Here is a 10,198-nt window from a genome sequence, read left to right as displayed (position 1 = left end):
TGCTCACTGTTAGAGGGACAGTACTGAGGGAGTGCTCACTGTTAGAGGGACAGTACTGAGGGAGTGCTCACTGTTAGAGGGACAGTACTGAGGGAGTGCTCACTGTTAGAGGGACAGTACTGAGGGAGTGCTCACTGTTAGAGGGACAGTACTGAGGGAGTGCTCACTGTTAGAGGGACAGTACTGAGGGAGTGCTCACTGTTAGAGGGACAGTACTGAGGGAGTGCTCACTGTTAGAGGGACAGTACTGAGGGAGTGCTCACTGTCAGAGGGACAGTACTGAGAGAGTGCTCACTGTTAGAGGGACAGTACTGAGGGAGTGCTCACTACCAGAGGGACCATACTGAAGGAGTACACACTGTCAAAGGGACAGTTCCGACGGTGTGCTCACTGCTACAGGGTTAGTATTGACAGAGTGCTGCATTATCACAGTGTTAATAATGAGGAAATGCTACATTGTCAGATGATCAGGGCTAAAAAGAGAGCTGACTGCCAGAGGTATAGTACTGAGAGAGTGCTGCATTCTTGGACGGTCTGTAATGACTCAATGCAGCACTCTTGAAGGTTCAGTATTGAGGGAGTTCCGTGCTACCAGGGGGACAGTATTGAGGGAGTGCTCACTGTCCGAGGGTCAGTACTGAGGGACTGCTCACTGCTGGAGGGACTGTACTCAGGCAGTATTGCATTGCCATAGGGACTGCATTCTCGAAGAGTCAGTATTGAGGGAGTGCTCACTGTCAAAGGGACAGTACTGAGGGAGTGTTGCACTCTCAGAGGCACAGTATTGAGGCAGTGCTGCAGTGTCCTGGGATGGGAAGATGGAATATTCTCATCAGTCCTGAGTGATTGCTGCAGGTTTGCGTGCTGTATTTACAATATTTTCCATTTGGGGGAGCCAGAGCTACATTCTATGAGCCAGCTGAGAGATATTACGCAAAATATTGGATGTTTACAACTCAAATACAGAAGCAAGAGAATTCACGAGTTACACAAACTTGGGTACAACACAGAGGAATATAGATTGGAACAAAATTGACAGCTCTTTGTTCTGGTATCCCAGCGATGTTAATTTTTAAAAAAGTTGTCTTAACTACATGTTGTTGCAATCACACAGTTATCTCAGGATAACTGGGCTGCAGTGGGATTTCTAGCTCAGGAAAGTGGGCTCTTTTTCCATGGGGGCATGACCCAGGGAGGAGCAACCTGGAATCAAAGTGCCACACAATCATTACAAGAGCATGCCATTCAGCCCATTGTGTCTGTGCTGGATCCTGGCAATGGACATTTTAGCTAGTCCCTCTTCCTTACCCCTTTCTCATAGCCCCACCTATCTTGTATTTTCAGATAATAATCCCTTTTGAAAGCCTCAGCTGAAGCTTCCTCTCAGCCAATGTGCTCCAGAACTTTTTTTATTTCAAAATATACTTTATTCATAGAAATAAATCTTTGGTACTTGTACAATTTGTCATGTCGTTCAAAGATATATACATTGCATGTCTTAACATTACAAAGAACAGATTGAATTACTCGAATTTACAGTTATCCTATTTACAGTTCCTTTTATTAACCATCCAGTCTCTTATTATTTAGCTGTGGCTTCAGCAGAACCCACCTACTGAGTGGGTGCCCTGTTATACGATAGCAAATGAACCTTTTTTAATCCCAGTTTATGGGGTTACCATTGTCCATTTGACTGTCCTGTCTCTGGGGAAGCTGTCTGCATCCCCATGGTGAGCACGAACTGCTGGACCCTCGCTGGGCTGAGGTAGCTATCCAGGCTCTCACTGGGGTCACTTACCTGCTCTGGAGTCATTGAGCCAAGGCAAGGGTCCGCACCATCCAGTTCTGTGTCTGACAATGGGACTGTCAGAGGATCGCAGCTCTCAGTTACCTGTAGTTGTAGTGCAGTGGGTACCCCCTGCTTCTCACTGGGTGGAGGGTGGACTTCAGGGGGTCCGTTGTTTCCTGGTTGGGAGGAAATGCCCTCCTCTTTACCTATGGCGCTCTGTCTCTTCTTCTGGTGTTGATGACCTTCTTTGCGCCCGTCTTCCCCATCCGAAGAGCTAGCCATCCCTCCCTCGTGCAGCTGTCTTTTCCCCCTTTGCTGGGAGGCTTTGGGGGCCTGGCCGGATTTTCTCTTCCTGTTTTTAACAGGTATCCACTCCTCTGTCTGCTCGATTACCTCCTCCTCTATTGCTTCCATCTGCCCAGCGAGAGCTAGGATCAGCTGCTGTGTCTCTCCGCTGGTTGCCAGCTCCTCCACTCCGGCCTGTTCTTCTTTCTGGGTGCCACCAGACTCTGTTTCCCTGCTGTCTGGGTGCACATTACTGGTCTTTGGGGGTCCACGGCTCGCATTGCCACCTCCAGCCATCTGTGCGTAAGTGGGGCCCTCCGTCTTGGGCAGGTCTTGTACATGTGGCCCGCCTCCCTGCACAGGTTGCAGCTCTTTGCTTCCTGACAGTCCTTAGTCAGGTGACCCTCCTGTTTGCAGTTCCTGCAGACGGTCACCTTGCAGTCCGCCGCCACATGTCCCGACTTCCCGCAGGCTCGGCACACTTTCGGCTGCCCTGCATATGTCAGGTAGCCTCTGTTCCCTCCAATTGCGAAGCTTGAGGGTGGGTGGAGAATGTTCCCATTGCCATCGACCCTCAGAGTCACCCTGACCTGCCGCTTACTGGTCCTCCAGAACCTAACTCCACTGTAGAAAAATGTTTTCAGCACAGCACAATTGCTTCTTACCTTCTTTTGCCAAAAAGAATGTTTGAGAGGTCCCAGTTTAATCAAACTGTCTACAAAATTGGGGCAGTATGAGCAGCTAGGGCATATTTTAGAAAATAGAACTACAAACTTAACTATCTCTGCATTACTACCTGATCTATTAGCAAATAGAAATAGTTTAAATAAAGATTAGAGTGATGGCTATGTAGATGAAGATTGGTGTGGGACCAATGTTCTGACAAGTTGTAATAATAGGGTGGTAGAGATGGCTGAAATTAAACAGCAGAGTGTGGGATGAGGTGAGAGGAGAGATAGAACTGTAAAGAGAAAACAATAGAGCAATAGAAAGGGTTAACGACTACAAATATATGGCATATACAAATGTGAGAATGAAGAAGAAAATAAAGATTACAATTGTGATTAAACACGAAGGTGTCTTGTATCTGAATACACAGCATTTGTAACAAAAGGAATAAATGGTTTGTACAGATGGAGACATTTATATGTGACTTGACAGGCATTTACTGAGGTAGAGCAGTGACCAAGCCTTGAGCCTGAATGTGCAAGGGATTCCTCATATCAGAATGACAGCAAGCTAGGTAAAGATGGTGAGGTAGCTCTATTAGTTAAGGATAACATTCATTCAGTCCTGGGAAATGATCTTAATTTGAAAGATTGAGGTGTAGGATCAGTTGGTTAGGATCAAGAATCTTGGGGGTAGAAATAAATGTTGTTAGGGCTAAAGGGGTCAATGGGTATGAGGCAGAAGTGAGAACAATGTACTGAATGATCAGCCATGATCATAGTGAATGGTGGAGCAGGTTCAAAGTAGCGATTGGTCTAGTCCTGTTCTTATTTTCTATGAAGCTCTCAACAGCTTCATCCCCCCAGGACAGTGTCAAGAGTCTCCACCTATTTCTTCATTGGAGGCCTCATCAATTGATTCCTGTGTTCTGCCTGACCAAACTTATTTTTCCTTGAACAATTTCTCCTTTAACAGACCTCACTCCCTCCAAGTCAAAGTTGTTCCTTAGGAGGCTTTCTAAAATCTCTCTCGCCCAGTCTTTTTTCATGGGATATGTAGAATGTTCTTTTCTCCAGTGCCTAGTTCCTTAATTCGTCCTCAGTTTCATCTCTGTCCCTTCACTTCCCTTCCTTGAATTCTCTAGCTTCATTTCTAGAGACACCAAATTACTGGTTTGCAGAAGAAACCACGTTGTGAACAAAGAGTATGTGAGATTATCTTGGAAGAATCACATGTAAAATGCTGCTTCACGTCGAAGGAGTGTTTGAGGTCAAAGTCATTCTGGAATCTCAGACTACTTCCTTTACTGAGCATGGCAGGGGATGGAATGGATATGGCCCAGACATGTTGAAAGCAAAAGCCAGCATTTGTATCCAGTCTGGTATAGGTGGAAGAGTCAGGCAGCCTGAGTTGCAGTAAGCCAACCTGAAAAAGGCCCCTTTGTCCCTCCTCTCTGTTGCCTGTGAGCTAACCATCCTTTATCCATAGTAATATGTGAACCCCTACACCAGTTGCAACAACCTTAGATGTGGTACCTTTCAAATAGCTCTTTAAATCCAAATAAACCAAATCCCTTCTGTCATCTCGCATATTACTCATTAAAAGCAAGTGCTAATAGAATACTTAGACTTGATTTTCCTTTCACAAAGCCTGGTGACTCTGCCTTTTCTAGGTATCGTGTTCTATCCTCTTTAATAATGGATTCCAGCTCCATCCCTATAATAGGTTTTCAACGAAATGCCCTTAGTTCCTCCAGTTCAGATTCTTCTTTACATTACTAGCAGTGTCACATTTGCTATTTTATAGTATGGTGGGACCATTCCAGAATCTTAAACACTTTGGAAGATTTTTTCTAATGGTTTTGCTGTCTCTGCTGTCACTTCTTTTAAGGATCTTGGCCTTCCAGGAGAATTGAAAGTCTTTAGTCCAACAGTTTTCTGAGCATTTTTTCCCTGGTTTTGGTGACTGTTTTAAATCTATCTCTCTGTATGACCTCTTTCTTTTCAATTATCGTTGGAAAGCTTTCTAAGTTTTCTACCGTGAAGACAGGCACAAAACATCTGTTCAAAGCTTTAAGTTTCTTGGTCTTTCAGATTAAGATCATCTCTCAGTACTGACATAATGTTGTCCTTAATTCACAAAGCTACCCCACCAACTTTTCCTTTTGATTATCAATATCAATTCCTCAGACACACAATTTTAAGGACTGACATTTGCTTTACTTACTTTTCCTTCCCCATTTATGGTGGCTTAGTGGTTAGCACTGTTGCCTTATAGTGCCAGAAACCTGGGTTCGATTCCACCCTCTGTCTGTCTGTGGCAGTTTGCACATTCTCCCTGCATCTGTGTGGGTTTCTTCCAGGTGTTCTGATTTCCTTCCATGGTCCAAAGGTGTGCAGGTTGGGTGGATTGGCCAGGGTCATAGTGCCCATAGTGTTCAGAGATATGCAGGCTAGGTGGATTAGTGATGGAAATAAAGGGTAGGAGGGATGGGTCTGCATGGGATGCTCTTTGGAGGGTTGGTGTGGACTTGATGGGCTGAATGGCCAGTTTCCACATTGTAGGAATTCTATGAAATTTTTAGGAAATCTCACTGACCTGTCCTGGTCACCCTGCAGCCTCTTAGCATCCTTCTCACAGCACACACTGACACCCAGCTTAGTGTCGTCTGCAAATTTAGAGATATTGCATTCAATTCCTTCATCCAAATCATTAATATATATTGTAAACAGCTGGGGGTCCCAGCATTGAGCCCTGTTGTACCCCATTCGTCACCACTTGCCATGTTTATTCCAACTCTCTGCTTCCCATCTACCAATCAGTTCTCTATCATATCAATGCATTACCTCCAATACATTGCCTCTAAGGGCAACAGAGTGGAAGGGCAGCACGGTGGCTCAGTGGTTGGCACTGCTATCTCACAGCACCAGGGTCTCAAGTTCAATTCTGGCCTCAGGCAACTGTCTGTGGGGAGTTTGCACATTCTCCCCGTGTCTATGTGGGTTTCCTCCCACAGTCCAAAGATGTGCAAGTTAGGTGAATTGGCCATGCTAAATTGCCCATAGTGTTAGGTGCTTTAGTCAGAGGGAAATGGGTCTGGGTGGGTTACTCTTCAGAGGGTCGGTGTGGACTGGTTGGGCCAAAGGGCCTGTTTCCACACTGTAGGGGAACTAATCAATATCATGAGCTTTAATTTTTCTTACAAATCTCATGTGTGGAACCTTGTCAGAAGCCTTTTTAAAGACCATTCAACTGCACTCAGAAGGATTGAGTGAAGAAACTTTTGATGGATGGTTTATCCCTGTGTAACCAAGAGAAAAGAGTTTATTGAAAGTACAGGAAGGATGATGTCTTAGATAATTCAGGGCTTTATAAACAAGATTACTTTGCACTTAGAGTGCAGCATAATGTATAAATTTGGCTCGGCATTATTGATTATCTTAAGAAACAAATAAGGAATATATTTTCACTATTTCAGTGTATTATTTGCCAGCAAAGTAATGGTTGATTCACTGCTGATGATTGTTACAGTAAATGTCTTACAACATGAAATCTGGGAATTCAATTCTCCTTGTAAACATGATCAGTCTGTACACGGAATGTTAAAAAAAACTCACTAGGTATTTTACATGTAGATTAATTTAAATCATTTATTTAACTTTCATGATCTATATTTCTAATATTTTAATTTACATTTAAAAAAGAACCATTTAGTGTCACAAACGCTTATTAATTTTTAACTGTAGTCCCCGGAGCTCAGTTAATCTAATTATCATGTGTTTTTTAATATTGGACACAGTCTTTCTCTTGAGTTCCACATAAAATTCAGCAAAAATGTCAGGACTATCACAAGCCGGGGGTGATATGCTACTCCCATCGAAACCTAGAGACGGATTCCTTTATTCTCCACCTAGGAATTATATGACTTTGGTAGAGTCCAAGGTAATCTCCAAATTAACCCTTTCAGAAGCATCACTTTATACAACAGTGTGTTCACTGTGCCACCCACTGTCCTTACCTTTACTCTCAAGCCTCATCCTCTGAGCTCATCCTGGTCCCAGATTTCACCCTCAACCTTTCTCCTAGTTTCCTTCCCATTTCTCTTCCATTCCAATAATTACACTCCTTTACTCTACTCCCATCCCCCAAAATCCTTCTCCCATTCCTCATTCCTGGTCCCCTTCGAATTTCTCTATCCTGTCTCGCTCCCTGATTCCCTGTTCCTGTTTTTCTTTCCTATTCTCCCCCTCTCATCAAACCCAACCTCACCCTTAAAGCTCTATCACAGTGGCATGTCGTTCCAACCTCAGCATTTGGGTTTATGCGGAATTGTCCTTATGGGCATCCTATTCATGGGATTCAATCTTATTCAGTGATAGCTGGGGAAATTGGAGAAGTCAAGGGGCTGAACTGCTCAGCTGAGGGAAGGGGTAAAGGTGTTCCAGTTACTCTTGCAGTAAGAGTCAATAGACCTGAAAGAAGTGTACACCGAACTATGGCGTAACCAGTGGGAAATATAGTGGGAAAACTAGCTTGGTTACAAGCTCAACTGTCTGTTGCTAACATCTGTCCACCTACTGTCCTTTCTGAACTAGGTCAGGGAGGTTCTTGTATTTGACATGAAAATGCTCAAGACACATCCAACAGGGAGCTAGAAAATCCAGCCCGAGCTGCTTCAAATCCTTGTCTGCTTCAGATAATGTTGAAATAAGTCAGGAAAGCTGCCAATTTAAAAGCTATCTATTACATTGAATATACCACACAGTAACAGGCCATTTGGCCCATCCAGTCTATGTTGGCATTTGTAATTCATGCACATGAACATCTCTGAGGAAGCGAGGACTGCAGTTGCTGGGGATCAGAGCTGAAAAATGTGTTGTTGGAAAAGCGCAGCAGGTCAGGCAGCATCCAAGGAGCAGGAGAATCGACGTTTCGGGCATAAGCCCTTCTTCAGGAATCAGATTCCTGAAGAAGGGCTTATGCCCGAAACATCGATTCTTCTGCTCCTTGGATGCTGCCTGACCTGCTGCGCTTTTCCAGCAACATATTTTTCAGACATGAACATCTCTGTCAACTGAAATACAAATGAAATAAAATAACATTTCTGGATGCTGTGTTATGTACAATCACAGGAGACTTCAATAACGTCAGTCTGTTTTATTCTCCAGATGCAGAGCACAGTCCAGTTTCTTTGTTGCACAATTCCAATTACATCTCAAACAGAATCAAAACAGCTTCAAAAACTGATTTGAATAAACTGCCAGCATTTGAAGCTTGGCAGTTATCCAGATTTTCAATAAGGACTGGACACAACCTTCCTTTATTGGAAATGAAATTATAATTTTGTTCTCCATCTGCTGTTGCAGACTTGAGCTATTTAAAGAAAGAAACCTTGAAGCATTACAAAAGCTGTCCCAGAAACTGACTCAACATTCCTTCACGGTCTGCAGCCTCTGGTACATTTGCACATTTCTGGTGAATTAAAAAGACCGTTAAAAGAAAGCAAGTCTCTTTTGTGTCGATCCGCACCTGGTCAACCAGAGATAAAAGCTCCACCTGACTGCGGACAATGCAAGATAATAACTCTGAGAATAACTCAAGGTAAAAGCTCAGTGTGGTTGGGGTCAATCGAGATACAAACTGCAACAGTCCAGGTCAAATCGAGACACAAACTCTACTGTTTAACATCAGCTGGAAGAAAAAACAGTAAAACTGGTGAATATGACACACTCGTCTGACTTATAAACTTCAAAATGGAGGTCTAGTATGACTGGTCTGATCTTTTTCAAATTTTACTCTATTTTCTCTCTGGGTGATACCAGAACTTCCATTGTGGGGTCATTAGACTTATAGAAACATAGAAACCAGGAGCAGGAGTAGACCATTTGGCTACTCAAGCCTGCTCTGCCATTGAGTCTGATCATGGGTGATCCTCCAACTCAATGCTATACTCCTGCTTTCTCCCCTTACCCCTTGAAGTCTTTAAATTTTAAAATATATCAATTTCTTTACCAGTGAGGGAGGTAATCTAAGGTGGTGGATGGGAAGGCAGCTAGATCTTTCAATACAGAACATTTGGAGAGTGTTGGGCAAGACAGGCTGGGCAGATATGGTTGGAGCTGGAGGAAGTGGGGTTTCACCAGCTGTCTTGCAGGGGCACTCACCGAAGCGGAGGAGTTTGTATCCTCAGAATCTTCTGTTCCCTAGATGCTGCCTGACCTGCTGTGCTGTTCCAGCAATAAAGTTTCAGATTGTTGGGCAAGACAGGCTGGGCAGATATGGTTGGAGCTGGAGGAAGTGGGGTTTCACAGCTGTCTTGCAGGGGCACTCACCGAAGCGGAGGAGTTTGTATCCTCAGTCAGCAAGCCTCATGAAGAATGGCTGCTCACAAAAAGCCTCAATCACAGTGGTACCATGGTAACTATTTAAAATAGTCTGACCAGCACAGCCGGACTGAAAGCTCTGTGCAGCATCTTTGGAGTGAAGCTGACTTCTAACGTTAGAAAACAGAGACACATGAGGGGTGAACACATTGTTGCTATAAGAATCCACTCGGAAGGGGAGGAAATGGAAATTGGATTTCAACTGATCAGTCAGTCCCAGACGGTCAGGAAAGTGTGGAACCTGGAGAGATTAAAGCAATGGACAGGGGCTTGAAGCTTTCTCACTTGTCTAGTTTTTCTCCTTGATGTCCAAATCCGGCACTAAAGCATGGAACAGGCATGAGGAAGTGATGAACATTACTCTCATCCTTCCACAGTGGCAACAACAGATGGTTTGCTGCCAAGGGCATTGAAACCCCCTGAGAACTGAGAGGAGTCACCAGCTGAGGATGTAGTGTCATATCCGACCACAACAATCCACCCGCAGTGTCACTCTCGTATCAGTTGGCATTGACGTAAGGGTTGAAGAGGGTGGCACAAACATCTGGTGATTAATGAGCCAGGCACCTCAGGGATAGTATATGAGCACACTATGTTTCCCATCTTGTACGTGCTCACTGTACCATTGCTCACTGTAAGGTAGATCTGTAGCCACCTTCCTCTCCCTTGATCAGCATTTACATTTGATCTATGCCCTCAATATCACTGTGGATGAACTGGTCAGGCAGGGCCAGGTTCATCATTGTTTCTTTCTGGGAGAAGGCACCCACCCTCAGAGTAAAATTAAGACCGAAGTATATGGGATCAGCTCCAGTGCAGTTGCTAAGCAGACAGGAACAACCATCACAAACACAATCATTCGGCTGGCCTTTTAAGACCACAGTGTTTAGCTTTGAGGGTGGGGGTCTTGTTGTTTTGGACATGTTTGACTTGTACTGTGCAATAAGAAACCATCGTCAATTGAAGACATTTTTGTAAACAGATCTGAAAGCGTTAAAACTTGACTGAGTGCAGTACCATCCACCATGGTATGTCACATGGACCAAGCCAGGGTAAAGAAGGAGCGTGGAGG

This window comes from Chiloscyllium plagiosum, chromosome 27, assembly GCF_004010195.1.
Source record: "Chiloscyllium plagiosum isolate BGI_BamShark_2017 chromosome 27, ASM401019v2, whole genome shotgun sequence".
Lineage (NCBI taxonomy): Eukaryota > Metazoa > Chordata > Chondrichthyes > Orectolobiformes > Hemiscylliidae > Chiloscyllium > Chiloscyllium plagiosum.
This window is presented reverse-complemented; position numbering follows the sequence as displayed.